Source organism: Narcine bancroftii, chromosome 2, assembly GCF_036971445.1.
Source record: "Narcine bancroftii isolate sNarBan1 chromosome 2, sNarBan1.hap1, whole genome shotgun sequence".
NCBI classification, from domain to species: Eukaryota; Metazoa; Chordata; class Chondrichthyes; order Torpediniformes; family Narcinidae; genus Narcine; species Narcine bancroftii.
In genome coordinates, this window is record NC_091470.1 from 339,385,978 (window position 1) to 339,409,897 (window position 23,920).

The window sequence follows — 23,920 nt, forward strand, 5'->3', positions numbered from 1 at the left end:
GGGGACACTAAAATTCTCACACATGTCATTGATAAAAAGCAGACTGTACTAGATACCTTAACAGGCATAAAAATGAATAAATTCCAAGATTGATGAGATGTTGTCCAGGAGGCTACAGGAGATGAAGAAACAGATTGCAGGGGCCCTGGTGGAGATGTTTAGATCTTTGCTGGCCATAGATTAGCTACAAGATGATTGGAGGAGAGCAAATATGTTTTGTTTATTCAAGAGGCCAGTGAAGAACACCAAGGCAATTATAGGCCTTGATGTCTTAAGTCCAAGACTTGATGTATTGGAATTGAAAAACATTCTGAGAGAGGATTAAGCTACATTAGAGAAAACAGGGATTAATTAAGTCAGTGTGACATTGTTAGAAGGAGATTCAGCATGACCAATGTGATTGACTTTTTTTTGAATAGGTAAAAAATACATAATTACAATGTGATTGATATTGTCCAAATGGACTTCAAGTTAGGCCCTTTTCAAGGTCCTACACATTAAACTGGTGAATTGGCAGATTGGATACAAAATTGGATTGGTAATAGCAGGATTGTTCTTGGGAATGTGAGTTCATGACCAGTGATGTACCTCAGGGATCAGGGCTGGGTCTTTACTGTTAACAAGTTGGATAGATGGTATGATTAGTGAGTTTCCAGGTGACACAAAAACTAGTGGTGTTGTTGAAAGTGGGAAGCATATTCTTAAGATACGAGATGATATGAATCAATTGGTAAGATGAGCAGAGAGACAGCAACTGGAATTTAATACTGATAAGTGTGAGGTAATGTGTTTGAGAGGACTAATTAGGGTGGACAAACACAATTAATAGGAAGTCCTAGTGTGTATTGAGGATCAGAGGGACCTGAAGGCAACAGAATTGGTAGATATCGAGAAGAAGGTACATCCCACCACCAGACACATCCTCCCTTCTCTTCTCCCTCTATCTTCTGCACAAACCATTCCATCTATGACTCCTTCATACATTCCACCCTCACCACCAATCACCTGTGGTTGTGATATTCCTGTGATCGCAAGAAATGCCACAGTTGCACCCACACATCCTCTCTCTCTCTCTCTCACTCTACCTTTCAGGGCCCCAAATAGTCCTTCCAAGTGAAGCAACATTTCACATGTGAATATGCAGGGATCCTCCACTGTATCCGGTGATCCTGCTGCGGCCTCCTTTACATTGGAGAGACTGAATGTAGATAGGGAGATTGCTTCATTGAACATCTTCACTCTGTCTACTACAATAACAGGATTTTGCAAGGTAGCCCATTTCAATTCCCCACCTCATTCCCATGCTGACATATCTATCAATGGTCTCATGCACTGCCAGACTATGACCACCTGAAAATTGGAGCAACAACACTTCATATTCCATCTAGGCACACTCCAACCAGATGGCATTAATATCATCTTCTCTAGTTTCCTTTAGACCCTCATATCCATCTCTCTGCTTCCCCTATCCCTATATCTCATTTCATCCAGCTCTTTCTTTCACTCTCTTTCTCCACCCTCTTTCCTTTTCCCTCTGTCTCCTTTCCTTCACCTCTGCATTCATAGAGCCACCCCTTCCTCCAATCAATTCTCACTTTTACATAGAACATAGAAAAGTACAGCACAGTACAGGCCCTTCAGCCCAAAAAACCCTGCCTCTCACCTAACCCTCCACTTAAATTCCTCCATATGCTTGTCTAGTAGTCTTGAATTTCAACCAAGGTACCTTCCTCCACCGCTGAACCAGGCAGTGCATTCTACACACCAACCACTCTCTGGGTAAAAAAATCTTTCTCTAATATCTCACTTGAACTTCCCACCCATACCTTAAAGCCATGCCCTCTTGTATTGAGCAGTTGTGCCCTGAGAAGGAGGGGGAGGCTGCCCACTCTATCTATTCCTCTTGCATACACCTGTCATGTCTCCTCTCATCCTCCTTCTCTCCAAAGAGTAAATAGAAGAGTACCTTAATCTCTTCTCATAAGTATGCTCTCTAAACCAGGTATCATCCTGATTAATCTCTTCTGCACCCTTTCCAATGTTTCCACGTCTTTCCTATTATGAGGTGACCAGAATTGGACACAGTATTCCAAGTGCGGTCTAACCAGTGTTTTGTAGAGCTGCATCATTACCTTGTGACTCTTAACAATACCTTGACCTATGATAGCTAACACCCCATGAGATTTCTTTACTATCCTGACTCCCTGTGAGGCAACTTTCAGGGAACTGTGGACATAGACCCCCAGATCCCTCTTCTCTTCCACACTACCAAGAATCCAGCCATTAACTTTGTCCATCTGCCATTTCTCAGCCTAGCTCTGCATCCTAGCAATGTCCCTCTGCAATCTTCTACAATTGTCTACATTATCCAGAACACCACCAACTTTTGTGTCATCTACAAACTTGACAACTCACTCTTCTATCCCCTCATCCAAATCATTACTAAAAATCACGAAAAGGAGGGGTCTCAGAACTGATCCCTATTGGGACTCCACTAGTCACAGCCCTCCAATCTGAATGTACTCCCTCCACCACAACCATCTGATTTCTATAGGCAAGCCAATTCTGAATCCACATGGTTAAACTTCCCTGGATCCCATGCCTTCTGACTTTCTTAATAAGCCTACCAGTGAATCCTTGTCAAGTGCCTTACTAAAATCTAAGTAGACCACCTCAACCTCACTATCCTCATCAATATATCTGGTCACCTCTTCAAAGAATTCTATCAGGATTGTGAGATATTATCTGCCTTTCACAAAGCCACGCTAACTGTCCCTGATCAGACCATGATTCTCTAAATGGCCATAGATCCTACCTCTAAGAATCCTTTCCAACAGCTTGCACTCCACAGACATAAGGCTCACTGGTCTATAATTACCTGGACTTTTCCTTCAACACGTTTTGAACAAGGAGACAACATTTTCCACCCTCCATTCTTCCATTACCATTCCATCCGAGAACATAAAGATCCTAGCCAGATGCTCAGGAATCTCCTCCCTTGCCTCATGGAGCAGCCTGAGGAATATTGAGGACATCACCCACTTTCACAGCCTCCAGGCGCATCTTCCCACCTTTATCTCTAATCAGTCCTACCTTCACTCTTGTCATCCTTCTGTTCTTCACATTAAGTGAAGAATACCATAAGGTTTTCCTTAACCTTACTCACCAAGGCCATCTCATGTTCCCTTTTTGGTCTCCTCAGCCCCCTCTTAAGCTTCTTTCTTACTACCCGATACTCCTTAAGAGACCTATCTGATCATTGCTCCCTAAACCTCATGTATGCTGCCTTCTTCCACCTGACTAGATTTTCCACCTCTCTTGTCAACCATGGTTCCTTCACCCTACCATTCTTTCTCTGACTCACTGGGACAAATTTATCCCTAACATCCTGCAAGAGATCCCTAAACATTGACCACATCTCCATAGTACATTTCCCTGAAAAAATGTCATCCGAATTCACACCCACAAGTTCTAGCTTTATGGTCATGCAATTTTCCCTTGCCCAATTAAATATTTTCCTGTCCTCTCTGACTCTATCCTTGGCCATGATGATGTTAAAGGCTGGGGAGTGGTTGTTCACCCATTGAGAGATCTGTGACCTAACCCAGTTCATTACCTAATATTAGCTCTAATATGGCATTCCCCCCCCCCCCTCTTGTTGGCCTGTCAACATATTGTGACAGGAATCCATCCTGGACACCCTTAACAGACTCTGCCCCATCTAAACCTTTGGTACTAAGCAGATGCCAGTCAATATTAGGGAAGTTGAAGTCACCCATGATAACAACCCTGTTAAATTTGTACCTTTCCAAAACTTGCCTCCCAATCTGCTCCTCGGTATCCCTGCGCTACCAGGGGGCTTAGAGAATACTCCTAATAGAGTAACTGCTCCCTTCCTGTTCCTAACTTCCACCCACACTGACTCAATAGATGATCCTGCTACATTACCCATTCTTTCTGCAGCTGTAATTGTATCCCTGACTAGTAATGTCACCCCTCCTCCCCTTCTTCCCCAACCACCCCTCCCCTGCCCCTCTCTATCCTTTTAAAAACACTGAAATCCAGGAATATTCAGAATCCATCCCTGCCCTGGTGCCAGCCATGCCTCTGTAATGACCACTTCATCATAGTTCCATGTATGTATCCAAGCTCTCAGTTCATCACCCCTATTCCTGATGCTTCTTGCATTCAATTACAGGTACTTTAGCCCTTCTACCTTATTACTTTCATACTCTATATTCTGCTTCTCCTTCCTCAAAGCCTCTCTAAATGATATATCTTCCACTAACCTAGGTCCCATCCCCTTTGCAAACTTGTTTAAACCCTCTCGAACCACATTAGCAAACTTGTCCACAAGGATATTGCTCTCCCTTGAGTTCAGGTGTTAGCCATCCAATCTTTCCCTTTCCTGTCCTCCTACCCATGTGCAATCATGGCCTTTTGCCTGTTAACTTGTGCTCTTTCCCCTTCCCTTTCTTCCCTCCTCCCCAAGCGTTTTTATTCAGGGGCCTGCCCATTTTTTGCTCATACCTTGGTTACATATCTTTACTTTCTTTGGATGCTACATGACCTGCTGAGTTTCTCCAGAATTTTTGTGCTTTAACACAGGTTGCATGCCTTCTTGAGCCAGGGCACAGAATATAAGAGCAGGGAGACTATATTACAACCTTACAAAACTTTGTAAAGCCATAGCAAGTATATTGCGTGGAGCTCTGGACTCCACACTATTGGAAAGATGTAATTGCTCTGGAGAGGATTGTAAAGCGCGTCGAAACAATCAAAGGCTTGTTGATCCAAACCAAGGCTTTTATTAACTAGAAGACTGGAGCGTATCACATGTAGGTCGACCAGTTCTGAATGACCTGGTCTGGCTAGGAGCAACCCTTTAAGACCTGCCAGTAGGCATGGCTACACTCTCAGCCAATCACAGTCATCCTACACTACAATCTGAACATATACACATTGGTGATAGAATCTGTACTATCACAGGGGTGCAGAAGAGAATCAACAGAATTTTGGCTGGGATTGATTCAATCATGAGGAGAGTCTAGAGAGGCTGTATTAGTATTCCTTGAAGTGGAGTAGCCTGAGAATAAAATCTGATACAATTGTATAAAAAAAATGATGAGGGATATAGATAGAATAGATAGTGAAAAACTTCTCCCTGTTGCAGAAGCTCTAAACTTAGATGGCAGAGCTTCAGGTTAAAGGGTAAGAGGTTTAGAGTGGATCAGAGGAAGAATTATTAAACTGATATGTTTTGGAAAATTGAAAGTTTTACCTGGTAGGTGATAAAGTGGGTACACTCACAACATTCAAGAAGTATCTTGACAGGCACTTGAATCGGAAAAGCATAGAAGACTAAAGACCAAGCACTAAAAATGGGAACTTGGAAAACTGGTACTTGGTGCTTTGCATGGATATGGTGGGCCAAAGACCTTCTTCCTATCCTGTAAGACTGAATGAAACTCATCAGAATCAGAACCAGGTTCTCAGTATACAACCTATTCTCAGTATTTGAACATTTTAGCTCGGGTATTTTTAGCTGAACCTGTGTTACTTTTCTTCAGAACTGAACAAATGGGGTCTATTCTATTCCCTGTCCTTTATTGCTGAGGAGTTGAGGTAAATGTGAATATTTTATTCCATCTGGGCACCTTCCACGAAAAAGGCATTGACATTGTCTTCTCCGGTTTTTGCTAGACCCCATGCCTGCCCCCCTCCCGTCTCATCTCTCCCCATATCTCATGTCCTCTAGCTCTGTTGCTCTCTCTCTCTCTCTCTCTCTCTCTCTCTCTCTCTCTTCCTCTATCCCTCTGTCTTCTTTCTCAGAGCCAAAATTAAATTCCCATCTTTCCTCTCTCCTGTCCTTTTATCATATCCAATTAACATCTTGTAATGCGCGTCGAAAGAACCAAAGACTTGTTGATCCAAACCAAGGCTTTTATTAACTAAAAGAGGAGCATATCACAAGTAGGTCGACCAGTCCAGAATGACCTGGTCTGGCTAGGAGCAATCCTTTAAGACCTTCCAGTAGGTGTGGCTACACTCTCAGCCAATCACAGTCATCCTACACTACCATCTGTACATGTGTACATACACACATTGGTGATAGAATCTGTACTATCACACACCTTTTGTCTGTTGGTCTGCACTTGTCCCCCTCCTATTCTTCCCTTTTTTTCCCAGCCTTTGAATACAGATCTCTCTCTCTCTCTCTCTCTCTCTCTCTCTCTCTCTCTCTCTCTCTCTCTCTCTCTCCCTCTCTCTCTTTTACACATACCTTGAGGAAGGGCTCAGACCTGAAACATGTAATATATCTTTACTTCCTATGGGATTGGTTGAGTTCCTCTAGCATCTCTGTGCTTTTACTACAATCACAGTATCTACAGACTTTCATGTTTCACTCTAATGTAAGAACAAGCATTGAAGGGATGTAAATCATGTGCAGGCAGAAGAGATGTTTAATTTGATATCACTGAAGGTGGACTCCCATGTAGACAGGGTGATTAAGAAGGCATATGGTATGCTGGCCTTCATAAATCATAGTATAGAGTATAGGAGCTGGGAGGTGATGCTCCGGCTGTTTAAGGCATTGGTGAGGCCAGGTGTGGAGTACTGTGCTCATTTCTGGTCTCCAAATTATAGAAAGGATATAGATAAAGTGGAGAGGGTGCAAAAAAGGTTTACAAGGATGTTACCTGGCTTACAGCATCTGGATTACAGGGAGAGATTAAGGAGACTGGGATTTTATTCATTGGAACATAGACAACTGAGAGGGGACTTGATAGAGGTATTTAAAATTATGAAAGGAATAGATAGACAAGACATAAACAGACTCTTTCCCCTGAGGGCAGGGGAGGCTGGAACAAGAGGATATGAGTTAAGGGTAAGGGGGCAAAACTTTAGGAGAAATATTAGAGGATGCTTTTTCACTCAGTGAGTGGTGGCAGAATGGAATGACCTTCCGAATGAGAGGGTTGCCGCAGGGTCCCTTCTGTCATTTAAGAGAAGGGTTGGATGTGTACATGGACGTGAGGAGGTTGGAGGGTTATGGGCGGAGAGCGGGAGGGCTGAGCTAGTGGAGTTGTTCTAGTGAACCGGTGCGGACTCGAAGGGCCGACATGGCCTGTTTCCGCGCCGTAAACGGTTCGATAGTTATATCAAGTTCTGCGCAGACATTTTGGGCCGAAGGGTCTGTTACTCTTCTGCACTGTTCTGTGTTCTGTTGTAAACAGTGGGCCTTCCCCAAAGGACACAAGTAAACATGTCAGCTTTTGAAACAAACAGTGAGCTGCAGGAGGAATTCAGGGATCAGTCAGCATCCATGAGTAGACCAAGTTCAAGGGTTGATAAAAGGAAAAGGTCCCAGCTTAAAACAATGACCAACCATTTTACCCATGAATGCTGCCTGGCCTGCTGAGTTCCTTTAGCAGGTCACTGCTTGCTCAATATTCCACCATCTGCAGTCTTCATGTTCCTCTGGCTTTTAAAACAGCCTGGCAGTTACAACTTGCATAATTCTCTTGCGGATTCTTTGTTTACATTGAAGTCTGACATGGAGTCACTTGTTCGCCAGGAATGTCTTAAGTCAGAATTAGAAACATCATCAGATTCAATTTGGCCTCATATTATACCTTCGAAGATACAAACCTGCTACATTTAATCCACTGGCCTATGTGTCATTTCAGTCAAAATGAAGCATGTGGGAAGTTAAGTCTAATAAAAACAAAAATACTCCTCACAGAAAGAAAAACTGAAGCCTCTGTATGTTGCGTGGAATATAAAAGTAGCTGAGGATCTACTTGTATTGATGCTTACTCCACATACCTGATCAATGCAGAGTGACAGGCACCAGGCGAAACAGAATGCTAAGCTATTGAATCAGGGCAAGAAGAGAATAGTCAGGATTAATTTTATTCATTCGACTATTGAGACTGGTATTTACTGCCCATCTCTCACTTGCCTAGCAACTAAGGTCAGCTAAGCCAACTTGGTGAGGTCCTGAAGTTACAGACTAAAAGTAAAAACACTAGATCTTCTCCGCAAATGGCACTAATTTGGCTTTTAAAACAATTGAGTTGACATGATATACTTACTTTTCCTTTCCTTATTTTTCTCATTTAACTTTTCAAGCTGCCACGGTGGAATTTAAACTCACTTTATGGTTCAAACTTTGGATTAGTAGTCCAATAAAATAATCACAAAACTCCCCAGACCAGCCTTGAATAACTTTGCACCATGAGGGGTAATCTACGGAGGGACATTTTCAGATACAATTAGCATACGTAATTGTGGTGCGCTATTAGCCAGAATCTCACACACACACACACACACACACACACACACACACACACACACACACACACACACACACACACACACACACACACACACACACACACACACACACACACACACACACTCCAAGATAAAGACTGTACAATGGGCTTTAATCCACAAAGACTTCCACAGAGCCAGGCTGGCTGTGGCTGCAGCAACTCTGAGTGAGGCCTCGGGAGGCCGGCGCAAGTTTACATCCCAGAGGGTGATTGACACCCATCCGGATGGGGCTTGATCCATTCAGGCTGACTGATTGACAGTCGGCCAGGTGTTGTCCTGTGTCCTTACACTCCTGCGGAACAGAGGTTCCCCCCTGCAGTAGGCCGGTGGTGCACTACCACAGTAATTTTCTTCTTTTCCTTCTCCACTGATGTAATCTCCAGAAAGTACCCATACTAGGATTTTACTTACACTTCTAGCAGACATTTTATGCCAGAAGATTTGCAGATCCATGGAAATTCCACCAAGAAGTCACCACCAGCATCTTATTGAACATTGACTTTCTCATTTCAAAGTTCATTTCTGAATGTATTGATGTTAGGTTATAGTGAGTTATGCTTCCATAAGTGTCATTCACTGACTGATACCCTTATTCACAAGTTGTCAGTCTACACAATTCAAGATTATCTCTGATGAAGTCAATAGCTTGTAGCATTTGCTGAATCAGAATTTTACTGCATAACAGAGGCCATTTGACCTGCTGTGTCTGTGCCAACCCATTTAAAAAGTCATCCAATTAAATCTACTCGTTTGCTCTTCATACACAGGTCTGCAGCTACATATCGAATTTCCTTTCAAATCATAACATAAGGTGTGCAATTTAACCTCTGCAAAGCCTGATGTCAGCACTCACCCCTCTACTGCCGAAATAGCTGAGATCAGCAATTCTCTGTGATCGAATCTCCATCAACCGGTGAAGAACTTTGAACACATTAGGGATCACATAAACCATTACTCATAGTTTACACCACAGCTACACATGACTGGAACAGAATAATGTATATTAATTCTCCACATGACTTACTTCCCACTACAACATATTAAGGATGCTGTGTACTTGTAATGTGCCATAGGAAGATTTGGACCACTGGTTGTGGTTCTGAAAATCGGTTGTCATGCCAGTGCCAACCAGCTGAAGCCTGCAGAATTCGTGAAAGGGGATCTAATTTATGCAATTAATAAAACTGTGGATGCTGGAAATCTGAAATTAGAACAGATAATGCTTGAAAAACTCAGTGAGAATACCTCTTGGGAACTACTCTACCCAAGACCACAGAGGATTGTGACTGCAACTCAGATCATCAAACATGACCCCCACCCCTTCCATTCCATCAACTCCAGTTATAACTCCTGCTGCCTTGGATAAGGAACCAACAAATTAGAAAACTCATCCCACTCCGGCCATACTCTAATCACCCTCTCCCATTAGGAAGAAGATTCATGAGCATGAAATCATGTAGCACCAAATCCAAGGATAGTTTCTTTCCTGCCGTTATCAGACTCCTGAATGAAACGCACAATACATAAAATCCCTGGTATCCAGCATCCACTGTGATTGGTAAATGCTGGGGAAGCTAGTTTTCCGGTTGCTCACAACTGCACTGTTGAGCAAAAGGAGAACTAATGACAAGGGGTGCCAATTTTAAACTTCTGTATTTTTAAACCATATACTTTTCATGATATTTTTGCCGGTGGCTTGAGGTTGCCGGTTGCTTGAATTCCGGATAACAGGGATTTTGCTGTAGTAAAATTAGGCTGCCTTTGCCATACACTAACTGATCATCCTCTGTACTTTTGTATTTGGACTCACTTGTATGATGTATGCAATGCATACATCTTTGGACTTTGGACTTCACACTAAATTTATCAGCTTCAGGTTATCAGCCATTTTAGACTTGTACCTTCACTTTCAAGCATAATTTTTTGTCCTCCATTTCTGTGCTTTCCTCCTATTATTTGCACCTCTTCCACACTTATCACTGCCCTCTCTAGTCAGGGCCACCATTTGTATCATTCAGCCTCCCTTGATCTCTACCCTGCCACAAGCATCCTGTTTGTTCTTTCCACCCCTCTCCACTTTCTCAATAATTAGAAAGTTTTCTTATTTCAAACTTTTTCCATATCCCATAAAAAGTAATTTTCTCTCCAAATACTTTATGTTGCCTACCATGTCCAGCATTTTCAATTTTTATTTTTGAATCTAGGATCTGTGGTGTTTTGATTTTATTATGAGGTGTTGTATTTTGCATCCTATAAGTTTCCTTGATCTTGATGTAATGTGTATAGGGAAGGTTGAGAGGTATAAGGACTGAACACAGACAAGTGGACTATGTTGGGATGAAGGGTCTGTTTTTATGCTGTGGAGCTGTAAACCTCTGTGACTCCAACTAGTCCACTAACTTCTTTGATTAACATTACATGTTGAAAATGGACAGGTTCCAGTTTATGATTCAATATTTGGGAAAAAAAAGTCATCACTGGATACAGAAAAGACATTGCGGATTTTACAAATGGTAATGGACGCTATATCAAGTTACAAATATTACATGAACATTTTGCCACTTGAAATTTACAAGCACATCTCAATCTTCAAAGCTCTCAGACAGAAGGAAAATATAAACTCTGCTTGAACTCAGCTACATTTGGTTTTAGCAATTAGATTTCGTGTTCTTCTCACACACCAATCTATCTTTCACATGGAATATTACATGCAGTGTCTGATATAACAATTCTGTCCTATGAAACTGAAATTGTACAGCTCAAAAGAGAGGCTGGGGTATGCCTAGATTGCTTTGTCCAGTCGACATTATAGAGCGATGGTTCGCGATACAGTCAATTGGTTTTCCTGATTTAGGAAGAGCTTGAGATCTGAGATCTCTGTTATTTACTGGAAGGGACTAGATAGAACATTACAGCAGAGAAGAAAGCCCTGTATCCTTCTCATCTGTGCCAAACTATTAATCTGCCTAGTCCCAGTGACCTAGTCCCTTCCATCCATATACCTGTCCAAATTGTTCTTACCTGTTAAAATTGAGTATGTATTGACCACCTCAGCTGGTAGTTTGTTCCACATTCCCACTAGTCTTGCAGGAGTTCTGGGAAATGAAGAAATATGTGAAATGCAGAAACCCTGCCAAATTTGTCAGAACCACATAATTTAAATCATTTACTCTGCTTTCTGTCCAGTGGTTAGCCAGATTGACTGGTTGATTGGTGTGAAAACTTTGAGGCAAGACCACATCCTGCAACCAAAGAGGAGATGAAATGTTGTGTGTGAGAGAGAGGTGGGTGTGTGTGTGTGTGAGAGAGAGAGAGAGAGAGGTGGGGGTGTGTGTGTGTGTGAGAGAGAGGAGGATGTGTGTGTGTGTGTGTGTGTGTGTGTGTGTGTGTGTGTGTGTGTGAGAGAGAGAGGTGGGTGTGTGTGTGAGTGAGAGAAGGGTGTGTGTGGGGGGGGGTTGAGAGAGAGAGGTGGGTGTATGTGTGTGAGAGAGAGAGGGTGTGTGTGTGGGTGTGTGAGAGAGAGGAAGAGGGGTGTGTATGTGGGTGTGTGGGTGTCTGAGAGAGAGAGAGGGTTGGGAGTGTGGGTGTGTCTGAGAGAGAGAGAGAGAGAGGGAGGAGAGAAAGAGACTGCAGTGGAAGTCAGGAGTGGTAGAAGGGTAGAGAATTGGGGAGAATGAGCAGATTGCATTTTCAGGCTGAGAGGTCTGCGAATCTAACCCCCACCAGTTCAACACCTTCCAGTGGAGTCATAAATCTTTCCTTAATTCCCTTTGTTCCCAGTTAAAATTAGAGCCTAAACATGATGGGAAGTAAAATGGAATATTATGGTGTTGTAATAGGGCAGCTTTCTGAGGTTGATATCTTGAGATTGCTGGTCTATTGTTGAAGAGCATAGAAGCAATCTCAGGGCACAGTCGTGCTGTGGATAGCGTGGCTATCCCTCAGTTCAAATGGTGCCTGCTTTGCTTTATGGAGCTTACATGTTTGCTTGTGACTGCAATAGGCTCCCCCCCCCCCCAACCCCCCGGTGCTCTGGTTTGCAGCTTGTGGAAAGACCCTTCTGTGTCACAGTGTTTGCTCAGAACATGGTGTCGAATGCAACTAAATCTCGTCAGCCTGTGCATTATTCTTCCATTCCCTATGTATTCATGTCTGTGTCTCGAAGCCCCTTCAATGCTACTATTGTTCTTGTATCCTCCACTACCTGGTAGACCATTCCATGCACTTACCATGGTGTGTGGAAAAAGAAAATGCCCCTTGCATCTCCTTTGAAATTTTCCCCACATGCCTTCAATTTCTCCCATCTCTCAAAGATGTGTTGGATGGTATATTAACTGGCTACCATAAAGTAGTAGTTGTGTACCAGCTGGTGGGCAAATGGGATTGGGAGGGGGGGGTGGGTGGGTGAAAGCACGTTACAAAAAGATATGCAGAAGAATGAGATTGCTTATTTTCCTCGAGGCCTAGCATAAACTCAATGGGCCAAATGTCTCCTTTGTTGTATGAAACTATGGGAATTATTTTCCAGTTGGACTGTGTTTTCCTGATCCTAGGAGGATGCGATATAGTGATATTGAATGGTGCAAGAGTTGACACGTCTACCACCTTGAATGGCTCCAAGATTTACCTGAGCATTGTAAAAAATTCCACACAAATTGACACCATTTGTCAAAGCAGAAATTCTTACCTGAAGATTTTTTTCCCTAAGTTACACAAGAGATTATCTTTTGCAGTTTTTTTATTATTTCCAAAGGAGATCATCAGCAAAGTGAGTAACTAGAGACCCGTCTCTCAAATGATTCGTTGCTCAGACGGAGAACTTGATTGGTCCTGCTATTCCTAAAGGGACAACATTTGATTTCTATATGGTCTTTGCTTTGGCAATTGTACTGTTAAAGGTTTATAAATAACTTTGTCAACGATATTTTAGTTCAGTCTAACTCTCCCTTACCCTGCTACATCGGCCTCTTCTCCCTCCTCCCTTTTCCTACCTACCTCACTTCGGAAATGTAGCCTTGAGCTGAAATATACCCAGTCAGCAGAGCCTCACTGATCAGCAATTTTCCCTTCATTTTTGCACAGAGCTCTGACATTAAGTGCTGAGTATGAAACAAATCTTCATTAATCTAGCCAGCACATGTTTTGGTCACCAATATCAGCTAATCTGCAAGTTTCTGCAGCTAAAACCTGTGTTAAAGAACCATGCCACCTGGAGAGGAAAGTGAGGCCCAAAGGTAGTGCAAGATTGATGAAAGCTTTGGTTAAATCTGGCTCACACCAGCTGCCGAGCTTATTGTCCTCCACATTCTACCATCAGATTCTGACGGCACAGGCTTTGTTGAGGATTCATTTTTGTATCTGAGCTTGAGGGTCAAAAAGAAAGAGAACCCCTCATTCTGCTTCATGTGAATAACAGACATTTTCCAGATGGCTGATCCAAACTGGCAGGTATTCATGAAGACATTTGTTTGTGTTGGAGTAAAATTAAATATCTACTTTCATGTGGAAAAATAATGGAAATTTCAGTGTATGGTACTTCTCTTTTCCTTCATATACCTTAAGAATGCAGCATGTAATGCTACACATTCTACAGACTACACCACGCCAGGCTGTATCCCATTCACTGACGTAAGCAGGGGAAAGGAACTTACACAAAGATTTACTTGATCATCTTCCATTGAATTGATTTTGTTAACCCCTAAGGCTCCATAGAACGTTTCAAAATGTTTCATTCAAAAGGCAGCATGTTTAAACAATATGGGAGACCATAGAGTTCATTATCTGTATCAGCTTATGAGAAGCAAGGATCAGTTAATAGTTTTTCATTAAATTGATTGTGTTGAGTAATTAAGTGCTTAATTATTCACCCATAAAATAAAACTGCAGAGGTGCTTGACTGTCATCCAAAAGAATAGGGTAGATTCCTGTTATTCTATGCTAAGAGGGTTGAGGCAGGGTTTGTCGAGTATGTGGGAACCCGTTGGAAATTAAAGCCAAATTAATTCTGATGATTTATTTATTATATAAATCAGTGAAAAAGAGGACAAATTTCACTTTCCACTTTGCACACATTTCCCAGAAAAGACCTTTAAAATGGGAATAAACCAACTAGTATGCAAAGCTTGTCCACCGTTTAATTAAATTGTAGGTCTAATTAAGTTCTGACTAAAGTAATCTGAAGTATTAGCTCTATTTCTTTCTCCACAGATGTTGACTGATTGATCCACTTTTTAAAAATTTTTATTTCATTTTTCCTGCTTCAGGAGCTCTATTTTACCAGTGAATCAAGCACAGGGGGAATAATTAAACCTTTTATATATATAGATATAGATATATATATATCTATATCTATCTATCTATCTATCTATATATATATGTGTGTGTATCTATTTATCTATCTATGTACACTCATACACACACGTAAAATTAATTTACCGAAAAATCTTGCTTCTGGAGAGCTGATTTAAATAATGAAGTATCACATCTCCTTCTGTGTTATAGAAACATTTTGCCTTTTGAATGAAACATTTGAAATGTCCTATGAATAACCATTGGTCCTAAGGGTTAACAAAACCAATCAAATTCCCTTTCCCATTGAAATCATTTTTAATGAAGAAGGTCTCAAATACTTGTATTCACAAGTTAAAGTTGAGGGAGGTAGGACCCAGAAGGAAATCAGGCAGAAGCAATGGATGTGGAATTTCATGGTATTGAAGCAGATGGCACAAATGGATTTTGTATATAAATAGATGTGTTCACAGAGAGTGAAGAATTGTAGGATGTGGTGAGTACATGATGTGGGGGAAGGGAACTGAGCTTTGATCTCTCTTTAGGTTCAGTAACGTTTTCCCACTGGCACAAATATTGTTGTTCATACAGGACTGAATTTTTATGACCCTGCATGTTATTTCCATTCATATATTCCATGATCTAGTTTTTTTTTGCCGAAGCAGTAAATTAAATGAAGTTCAACACCAAAGCAGATGACTGCAGATGTATTTTTTTAAATATAAACAAAAGATTGCTATGGCTTTTCATTAGTTTGAGATGAAGGAGGTGCCACGATAATCCTTTCACCTCAGTTTGTGTAACCTCTACTATAACACAGCAGTTGTTGGTAACCATAATTTTTTCATGTCCAGCCTGGAGCTTGGGTGTGGGCTAACCTTGCATCAGAGCCCATATTTAGCACTTAAGTTAAACCCTGCTCATTGAGAGTGCTCCAACGGTTAGTGTTAGTTTGCTCCATTTAAAGGCTGTTTAATGGTAGGTGCAGTAACTCTGGCCTCCAATGGCAGTGCAGTAATTAAAATCACTAATGGCTGATGCTCCTAACAGCTGTCAGGGCCTGTAAACAGACAATTTAAAGTAAGTACTCCCTGAGGGAGGGAGAGCAAGAATGTGTAAGTGTGTGAGAGAAACCAAGAGAATAAAATACTGAGCAATAAAAAAAAAATTGGAGGGACAGAAAGAGAGAGAGGGGAAAAAAAAGCAGAGAAGAGCCAGAGATTCAAATTGAGAAAATGGCATGCAAGAACTGAGAAAGAAAAAGACAGAAGATGTTAAAGGAAAGGTAAGGATATCAAAATGGAAGAGTAAACAAAATAAAATGGGCTGAGGGGAGAAAGAATTGCAGATAAATGAGAACATAAAATAAAAGAGAAGAAAGAGCCAAACATAGACAAGTGCAGGTATTAAAACAGACAAGGAAGGACTAATGCACAAAGAAAGAGAAAATGTCTGTGCTTGACTAAAAGACTGATATTGAAAGATAGAAGGAGAGCAAGAGGACAGGAGAACATTCAGATCACTCTGATAGAAGTGTGCAAAGGGTCAAGTTCAAGTTCAAGTTTCCATGGCACATCAACCCACTGTCTCCAACATCACCTTCAGCCTCCTCACCTCTGGTCACCTCCCTCCCATAGCCACTAAACTCATTGGCTCCCATTCCCGCACTGCTCGTTTCTAACTTCTACCCAAGATACACAAATCCAACCATTCAGTTAGACCCTTTCTTTCTGCTTGGTCTTTCCCCACTGAACTATTTTAATCTTATCTTGACTCTATCTTTTCTCCCCTGGTCCAATCCCTCCCCACTTTCATCCGTGATACCGCACATGCCCTCCATCTCTTTAATTACTTCAGATTCCCTGAAATGAGACACCTCATCTTCATGATACCTCCATCCCCCATACAGAAGGTCTTAAAGCACTTCACTTCTTTCTGGACCAGAGACCTGATCAGTCACCCTCTACCACCACCCTCCTCCTCCTGACAGCACCTGTCCTCACTTTAAACAGCTTCTCCTTCAACTCACCTCACTTCCTCCAAATCAAAGGAGTAGCCATGGGTACCCTCATGGGTCCCAGCTATGCCTGCCTGTTTGTGGGCTTTGAGGAGCAATCCTACAAAGGCAAGACCTCTCAACTCTTCCTCTGGTATATCAATGACTATATCGGAATTGCCTCATGCACCCACCATGAGCTGATCAATTTCATCCATTTCGTGGTCAATTTCCACCACAATCTCAAACTCACCTGGTCCATCTCTGATAATACTCTCCCCCTTCTTGGATCTCTCTGCCTCAATCTCAGGAGACAAGCTTTCTACCAACATATATTACAAACCCACTAACTCCTACAGCTACACTTCCTCACGCCTTGTCCCCTGCAAGGATCCTATCCCCTTCTCTCAATTTCTCCATCTCCGCCACATCTGTTCTCAAGCTGAGATCTTCCAGTCCAGATCTTCTGAAATGTCTGCCTTTTTCCACAAATGTGGCTTCCTCTCCACCATCAACTCAGCCCTCATTCGCATCTCCTTCATTTCATGCTCATCTGCCCTGTCTTCCTCTTTCCCCAGATGAAACAAATATAAAATCCCCCCTCATCCTCACATACCACACCACCAGCTTCCACATCTGACACATTATCCTCTGGAATTTCCAGCACTTACAACAGGATCCCACTACCACACATCTTCCCTCCCTCCCCTCTTAGTCTTCCATATGAACTGCTCCCTCAATGACTCCTTTGTGTACTCATCCCTCCCCACCAATCATGCCCCCCCCGGCACTTCCCCTGTGGCCACAACGTCCTTGCATGCACATGTCCTCCCTCACCATGGTCTTGGGCCCCAAAAAGGCCTTTCAAGTGAAGCAACATTTCACTTGTGTATCCATAGAACTGATTTACTGCATTTGGTGCTCCCTTTGTGGCCATCAGAGTGACTGGGCGCAGATTGGGAGATCGTTTCGCTGAACACCTTTGCTCCTTCTGACAGAGACCTCCCAGTTGTCAACCATTTCGTTCTGTGTCACACTCCCACACTCACATGTCTCTCCATGGCTTTACGTAGTGACCCACCAAGGCCACCCATAAATTGGAGGAACAACACTTGACTTTCCACCTGGGCACTCTCCAGCCAGATGGCATTAACATCGACTTTTCTGGTTTCTTCTAACCTGCTCTCCTCTTTCTTTTTCCTTTCCCCTTTCTAGTTCTCCTCCCCTTCCTAGCCATCCTTCCTCCCCTTGATCACTGCTGTCCCCTCCCTCCCTTCTGCACCTATCACCTCCTGCCTTTGTGACCACCCCTCCCCCCTACTTTTTTGTTTGGACGCCTGCCAACATTTTTCTATATCTTGATGAAGGGCTCAGGCCAAAAATGTTGGTTATGTATTTATAAAGGACACTGTTTGACCCGTTGAGTTTCTCCAGTTTTGTGTTTTTACTTCAACCACAGTGTCTGCAAATTTTCATGTTTTACTTCAAGCTTATTGTCATTTGATTGTACATGTACAACCTGACGAAACAGCGTATCTCCTGAGCATAATGCACACGTACACATGCATAATACACCCTACACACAAACAACATAAATACATAGTGATCCAAACTAAATTTTAATATGTTGTGGGCAGTGAAGAAGGTTTTCAAAGCTTGCAGATGGATCTTGACCATCTGGAAAAATGGGTTGAAAAATGGCAGATGGAATTTAATGCAGACATGTGTAAGGTGTTGCATTTTGGAAGGACAAACCAAGAAAGGACATGCACAGTAAATGGTAGGGCACTGAGGAGTGTGGTGAAACAAAGGGATCTGGGAATACTGATACATAATTCCCTGAAAGTGGTGTCACAGATGGGTAGAGTTGTAAAAAAAATTGTTTGCATATTGGCCTTCATAAATTAAAACATTGAGTATAGGAGCTGGAATGCTATAGTAAAGTTATATAAGTAATTGGTGAGGCCAAATTTGGAGTGTTGTGTGCAGTTTTCATCATCTAACTATCAGGAAAAATATAAATTAAGACTGAAAGATTGTGGAGAAAATTTACCAGGATGTTGCCCATATTTTAAGAACTAAATTGCAGAGGAAGGATAAACAGGTTAGTAGCATAGAAGAATGAGGGGAAATTTGATAGAGATGTTTAAAATAATGAAAGGATTTACAAAATAAATGCAACCAGACTTTTTCCAATGAAGTTAGATGAGATACAAACCAGAGGATATGGGTTAAAGGTGAAAGGGGTTAAGTTTAGGGGAAACATTAAGGGGAAGTACTTCACACAGAGAGTGGTGGGAAAGTGGAATGAGTTGCCAGCTGAAGTGTTAAATGTAGGCTTGAGTGGGTTGTGAGCGAGCGTAGCAAAGGGACTGAGACAACAGGCTGTGAGCTCGAGTATCACAACTGTTTTATTTTGAATTCCGTGCTGCACCTGTAAATATGTCTGAAGTCATGCACCCCCCCCCCCCCCCCAACATCTCGGTGCTTGCATCCAAATGACGCAAGCACGCACGTGACTTTCTGGTCTGGACCAGAAGAGACAATCCCACAATGCCATCCTTGCCATGGCTATCCCGCTAGCGTGACAAGCAGGGTTGATTCGCTGTTTAAAACATGTGCATCGCTGTAGGCTCACTTTAATGAAGCATTTGTATAGGTACATGGATATGAGTGATATAAAGGGCTATCCACTGGCTGCAAATCTGTGGGATGAGGCAGAATATAGTTCAGCCCAGACTGAAGAGTCTATTTCTCTCCTGTAATGTTCTATGGTTCTTACTGGGGGTGGCCAACTAAGCCCCCCCCACACCCCACCCTGGGCCAACTGGGGCCTGTTACACATTTTTAAGTGGCCCAGGGTGAATTTTAAAAAGCAAATTGGAACATGACCCATTAGAAAATAGTCTCCAACAATAAATTGGACTGTTATGTACATTGCATTTCTTCGTTTCTACTCTAGATGTCGCTGCCATTTTGAAGAACTACTAGACCGACTGTTTCAATGTTACTTATGTGTTACATTGCCTCAGTAAAAAAAAAGTTTAGCTCAGTTAAAAAAAAAATAACTGAGTTTAACTAACATTACCTCAGTTTAAAAAAAATATTTATCTTGGTTGATTAAACATGGCTGAACCGAAAAGAGAGAAAATAGCAAGGGGGTGAGGACAATTTCAGACACGATGGGAAAATTAATACTTTTTCACAGAAATGAAGGGGAAGTGTGTTTGTTCGAATTGCAAGGAATCTGTTAACTTTAATAGCCTATTTACAGATTTACACAATGCCTCATAATTATTAAGGTGGATATTTGGGCCATGAACTGAATTCACTGAGAGTTGTGGAGGAATGTTGGAGACGGTCTTATCCCTTTCTTGATCTTTCCTCCTGTGCTTATTTTGCACCCAGATTTTTATTTTGCACTGCTTTTTGAATGAGTGTTTTAAATTTGATTGTATTCATTTACATTAAATTTATGAGCAGCAGATACAGAAATGCCCACTGAGCACATCGATACACTACTGTAATGTCAACACTTAAACAGTTCAGTTGTGTCATATAATTATTATGATCAAAAATGAATTTTCAATGGCACAGGGATTTTTTATTAAACACATCATTTCTCTTGCAGTGTAACTGGTTGAAAACTGCTGGGCTTAACATTGCTTGGCCTGTGACTCCTTCAATTTTTTCTGTATGTGGCCCACAACTAAAAATGTTTAGCCACCCCTGTTCTGAACTGTAGAAAATATGGAACAGTCTATTCAGTTTTTCCTTGTACTGCCAGCCTGCTGTTCCTGGAACTGGTGAATCCCTCTATGTCATGAATCTCCTTTTTTTTAGGTAAGAATACCAGAACTGTACACAACTCTCCACGTTTTGGCCCCATGAAGGGCCCATTTCATTGCAGAGCCCAAATTATCTCCTAATAAAGGCCAGCAAACTTGCTGCACTTGCAAATTGGCTTTTAGTGTCTTGCATATAGACACATTCAGATCTTTGTGAACATTAACATCACCCAGGTTTCCATCACTTAAAAAATATTTCCTTGCATCAAAGTGGAAATGCCACATTATTCTACATTAATTAGTACCTGCTTCTCATTCAGCTTGCCTGTGTCCTCTTGAAGCATCTTTATATTCTCCTGCCCACAGAAAATAAAACACCTAGTTTTGAATTATCAATAACTTGGAAATATGACATGAATGCAGCTGGGAACCAAACATTGATTCTTGTGCCACCCAACTCAACTCAGACTGCCAATTGGAGAAAGATGTGTTTATTCCCATTCTTTACTTGCCACCCAATAACCAATTACCAATTCATGGCTGAAATAAAAGTCTGAAACAGTCAGTAGGTCAGACACCCTCTGTGCCAAGTGATAGGGGGAAGGGAAACAGCCCTTTCATAAATCCTTGCTGACTGTTCATTTCTATTATTGTTTTCCAGGTGTTTGGTGATTGCTTCCGTCATCAGAAGATTGCAACATATTCATTATTCCTGACATTAGAGTAACAAGTCTGCATAAAACATCCAACAGTGCAACAGGCCTTTAGACCACAATATTTACATTCAGATTATTTGACAGAGAACATGCAGAACATCATATACAATCCTGAGATTCCTTTTCCTGTGGGCACAGCCTTTTCAAAAAAAAATTCTTTTTGCTAATAAAATTGTAGAGCTCGTCGAAAGAACCAAAGACTTGTTGATCCAAACCAAGGCTTTTATTAGCAAAAGACAGGAGCTCTTCACAGGTGGCCGACCAGTCCGGAATGATCCGACCTGGCTAGGGACACAACCCTTTAAGGCCCAGACAATAGGCGTGGCTTAGCTCTCAGCCAATCGCTGTAAGCACAGTCATTACACTCTAGATACTGTAACTATATACATTAGTGATAGGTCTGTACTATCACAAATTGGTAGTGCAAAAAATAAACTCTACACAGCGTAAAATGTAAACATAGAACTGCAAAGAGATAACGAATGTAAACATACTGATTGTATAATACAGAAAGAACAAAAAGAAAATCAATGAAGTGCACAAGTAAGAGTCCTTAAATGAGTCTCTAATTGGGTTTGTCGTTGAGGAGCCTGATGGTGGAGGGGTAGCAGCTGTTCCTGAACCTGGTGGTGTGAGTCTTGTGGCACCTAGACCTCTTTCCTGATGACACCAGCGAGAGCAGAGCATGTGCTGGGTGGTGAGGGTCTTTGATGATTGCTGCTGCTCTCCAATGGCAGCGTTCCCTGTAGATGTACTTAATAGTGGGGAAGGTTTTGCTTGTGATTTCCTGGGCTGTGTCCACTACCTTTTGGATGGCTTTACACTCAGGGGTATTGGTGTTTCCATACCAGACCATGATGCATCTGATCAGCACACTTTCCACCTCACCCCTGTAGAAATTTGCCAGGGTTTCTGGTGTCATACCAAATCTCCGCAAACTCCTGAGGGAATAGATTTGCTGCTGTGCTTTCTTCACAATGCCATTGGTGTGTTGGGGCCAGAAAAGATCCTCCGAGATACTGACTCGCAAGAACTTAAATTTGCTCACCCTCTCCACCTCTGATATCCCAATGATCACTGGATTGTATATTTCTGGCTTTCCTTTCCTGAAGTCAACAGTCAGCACCTTAGTTTTGGTGACATTGTTGGTCCACCATTCAATCAAGTTTTCAGTCTCCATCCTCTATGCTGATTCATCCCCTTGAAAAAACACACAAATGCTGGAGTTACTCAAACAGTGACTTTATATAGCAAAGGAAAAGATACATCATCAACATTTTGTGCTTGAGCCCTTCATCAAGATGTGAGGAAACCAAAACATCTCTCTTGTTCCCCCATGCAGCCCTGTGGTGCTCCAGTACTGATGGAGATTGTGGAGGAGAAGTTGTTACCAGTCTTCACTGATTGTGATCTGGAGGTGAGGAAATCCATGATCCAATTACACAGTGGGGTGTTTAATCCCAGGTCTTGGAGTTTGCTGATCAGTTTTGAGGAGATGATGGTATTAAATGATGAACTGTAGTCGATAAAGAGCATCTGATATTTGCAACTTAGCTGACCAGGTTTTCCCAGGCTTTGTATAGAGCCAGCAAGATGGCATCTGCCATGGACCTGTTGCTACAATAGGTGAACTGGAATGTATCCATGTCACCGCTCAGGCAGCAGCTGATATGCTCCAGCCTTTCAAAACACTTCATCACTGTTGATGTAAGTGCTACTGGTCAATAGTCATTAAGACAGGTTACTACACTCTTCTTGGGCACCAGTATGATTGATGCCTTTTTGAAACAGGTGTCCTGCTGGAGTGAGATATTGAAGATATCTATGAAGACCTTGGTAAGATGGTCAGCACAGATTTTCACTACTTGACCAGGTAATCCATCCAGGTTGGATGCTTTCCTCAGATTCACTCTTATGAAGACAGCATGATCATCAGGGGACATGGAAGTGTGGAGGGGTGGTTCTTTGCTTTTATAATCGTCAAATCAGGCAGAGAAGGCATTGAGTTACTCTGGGAGAGAAGCTTTGGCATCTGCTACTGTGGTGGTACACCACCGGCCTACTGCAGGGGCAACCTCTGTACCTGCAGGAGTGTACCGCCGGCCTTCTGCAGGGGGCAACCTCTGTACCTGCAGGAGTGTACCTCTGGCCTATTGCATGGGGAAACCTCTGTACATGCAGGAGTGTCAGGGGACAGGACAACACCTGGCCGGCTGTCAATCAGTTGGCCTGAATGGATCAAGCCCCACCCGGTCGAGTGTCAATCACCCTCCAGGATATAAGCCTGCGCCGACCTCCTGAGGCCTCACTCAGAGTTGCTGCAGCCACAGCCAGCCTGGCTCTGTGGAAGTCTTTGTGGATTAAAGCCTGTTGCACAGTCTTACCTTGTGTGTGTCTGATTCTGGCTAACAGTGACCACAGCTACTTTGACGGATTTGGTTTTGTGGCAGGTTATGGCATTTAGGCCCTGCCACAGCCGTTGGGTGTGCAATGTTGTTTCCATTTTCATCTGGAATCTCCACTTCACTCGTGAGATAGCTTTTTGCAGGTCATACCTGTTCCAGTGCTGATCTGGATCTCTGGACTTCGATGCCTACGATCTGGCACTCAGCAGGTTCCAGATTTCATTGTTCATCCAGAGTTTCTGGTTGGGGAAAACCCTGAATGATTTGATGGGGACCCACTCATCCACAGCTGTTTTGATGAAGTATGTGACAGCCTGTGTACACGTTCAGATTGTCAGCAGAGTCCTTAAACACTGCCCAGTCTGCTGACTCAAGGAAGTCCTG

General features: G+C 42.4%; 1 protein-coding gene across 1 annotated transcript in view; it reads left to right on the forward strand.

The window, feature by feature from the left end:
- Nucleotides 1-21,349, forward strand: part of zc3h3 (zinc finger CCCH-type containing 3) — a 353,231-nt gene extending 331,882 nt beyond the window's left edge. Inside the window, exon 13 of the transcript XR_011352501.1 lies at nt 21,077-21,349. The gene's annotated coding sequence lies outside the window, so the exon portion shown is untranslated. The remainder of the gene's footprint in view (nt 1-21,076) is intronic.
- The last annotated feature ends 2,571 nt before the right edge of the window (nt 21,350-23,920 follow it).